Here is a 3,019-nt window from a genome sequence, read left to right on the forward strand (position 1 = left end):
TGAACGGTAAATCACTTCGAGTGAAGAAAGTCAAGTGGAAAACATAGAAAATGAAAGACCAAAGAGAAGAATTTTGGACATCTGGTATAACATTTAAAGTGAGGAAACACGATTTCACCAAATGATCTTTAGTTAACGCTTCTGGCACAGTGTAGATATACACACACACACACACACACACACACACACACATATATATATATATATATATATATATATATATATATATATATATATATATATATATATATATATATATATATATATATATATATATATATATATATATACATATATATATATACATTTATATATATATATATATATATATATATATATATATATATATATATATATATATATATATATATATATATATATATATATATGTATATATATATATATATACTTATGTGTGTGTGTGTGTGTGTGTGTGAGTGTACGGATAAACTTTAAGCCTGGCCGGGGTGTACTGGTGATGCCTTTGACCTAAAATATAAGTTCAAGCCCGTAGGCCGACCCTGCACTTAACTTGAATCCTTTTGTGTTCACTATAATCTTTTTTACTACATCTCCTCTACTTGATCCCTTTATCTTCACTATGCAAGGCTTATTATAATCTTCACTACAACCTCATCTTCATATGACCCTATCTTGACTAAGCTGGTTTCAAGGAAGGCTTTAGATTTTACCCGCTCACACAAACAACGTACTTACACGGGGCCCCACGAGTGTAAAACTCCCTCCTAATACAGTGCAAATACATGATTACACACACCTACACACACCACCACCACTAACAATACACAGAGAAATAACCTTTTCGGTCGGCTTTGGATCCGCCCTTGAACGGAGTTTGGAGGATTTGGGGGATCAGGTCAATATGGTTAAGTTCACTACAACCTCATATTCACTAACGTGAATCTTCACTACTAGCTTATTTTCACTTAATTATACCTTCACTATACCCTCTTCTTCACTACACCGTTATTTCTACCATACCATCATCATTGTACTCCCTGATGTTCACTGGAAATAGTTCTTATCTTCACTACATAATCATTCTGAATAAACTTTACTCCTTGATAACCCTTATCTCTACTACATTCGTATCTTCACTACATTCGTATCTTCGCCACAACCTATCTTGACAGTATCCTTATCATCACTATACTCTTCCTCACTACACTCTCATCTTAACATCATCCTTCTGTTTACCGAACTTAGTTCAAAGTCTGACTTGAACGTAGCTTTGGAAAGTTTGTGTTCCTCATTGTGTTACCTCCTTATTATCATTGTAAAGGCGATTGTCACTACTCCCTAACTAAACCCTCATCATCACTACACTCTCATCATTATCATTACTTCTTGATGTTCAATACAAAATCTCAACATATACATTCATCTTCACCACAGAGTAATTTTCATTGCCCCTTAATCTTCATTACTCCTTGTTTCAGCTACATTCGTATCTTCCATTCATTCTTATATCTTATATCAATTACATCTTTACAATATCTTTATATCTTCTCTGTTCCGTCTTTTGGAAAATTGAAAGTGAGAGTAAAGGATTTCCGGCCTTCTGCTCCCTCCTCTTTAAGTCGCCTTGTACGACACGCAGGGAATATGAGGCAAGTATACTTTCTTCCCTATCCCCAGGGATAACAGCATCTGGTGTCCCCAGACGGTCACCCATCCAAGTACTAACCAGACCCAACGTTGCTTAACTTCCCTGATCGGACGATATATATATATATATATATATATATATATATATATATATATATATATATATATATATATATATATATATATATATATATATATATATATATATATCATATATATATATATATATAAGACTGAAAACAATGAATTTCCCCAATAACAAAAATGGAAGCGCCGGGGTTTGAACCCGGGACCTCTCGCATGCCAAGCGAGTGCTCTACCACTGAGCTACGCCCCCAAGAACATATTTTGTGACATAGTATTATATGAAGCACTGAGATGACCACGGCAAAATAGTGTTTGACCGACCGTTGCCGACTAGCCGGCAAAATAACCACAGGGTAATTCTCCATGTTGCTGTCATGTTTTCCTCTCAATTTTCCACGAAGAAATGAGTTTTAATCTTTTATTGTCGTTGCAATAGACTGGAACTATGTAATAAACTGGAACTAAGCAATAGACTGGAACCAAGCTGACCTGGTATGAGGTCAGAGCCCTCATTATCATCCCTGCTAACTACCGGAAGCAGATTAAGTCGTTCCACAACCGATGTCCGGCCCATGTTAACTCTGATGTGCCCAGCAGTTGGAGGAGGATCGCCAGAAGCTTCTGGAAGATTTCAAGGACGTCTTGGTGGACCTGACCCTTTCAGATAAGGTCGAAAACCCAAATTTATTGCGAAGATCTTCACTATAACGTTGGATGAACATGCTGAATGTTGCACACATGTGATGCGGACAAAATGAAAAAAGAAAAAGACAAAAATTATGTCTGGTGTGGGTCTCGAACCCACGACCTTGAGTTTATCAGACTCATGCTCTACCACTGAGCTAACCAGACAATAGAAAATTCGTCTGTTTCTTCAATTTGAAATAATGAAAATCTTTGCGAGGCAGCGTTTAGAAAAGAGAGATGTCTTTGACGAAATTTACTTGCTTGACTCCTTCTTCTGTTCCTCATTATCGAAAGTAAACATACTGAAGGATATATATATATATATATATATATATATGTATATATATATATATATATATATATATATATATATATATATATATATATATATATATATATATATATATATATATATATATATATGTATATATATATATATATATATATATATATATATATATATATATATATATTTCTATGAGTCCACGGGGAAAATGAAACACAAAAAGTTCCAAAGTGCACTTTCGTGTAATAATCACATCATCAGGGGAGACACAAGAGAGGAATATAACAGTCAGTTGATATACATCGAAGAGACGAAGCTAGGACGCCATTT

The 3,019-nt window shown here is 34.3% G+C and overlaps 1 non-coding gene across 1 annotated transcript; it reads right to left on the minus strand.

Annotated features, from left to right (window-relative positions):
• Positions 1 to 2,496: 2,496 nt before the first annotated feature.
• Positions 2,497 to 2,568, minus strand: TRNAI-GAU (transfer RNA isoleucine (anticodon GAU)). Its single transcript has one exon. It is a non-coding gene; the product is annotated as a tRNA-Ile (tRNA).
• Between the last annotated feature and the right edge of the window lie 451 nt (positions 2,569 to 3,019).

This window comes from Panulirus ornatus, chromosome 70, assembly GCF_036320965.1.
Source record: "Panulirus ornatus isolate Po-2019 chromosome 70, ASM3632096v1, whole genome shotgun sequence".
NCBI lineage: Eukaryota > Metazoa > Arthropoda > Malacostraca > Decapoda > Palinuridae > Panulirus > Panulirus ornatus.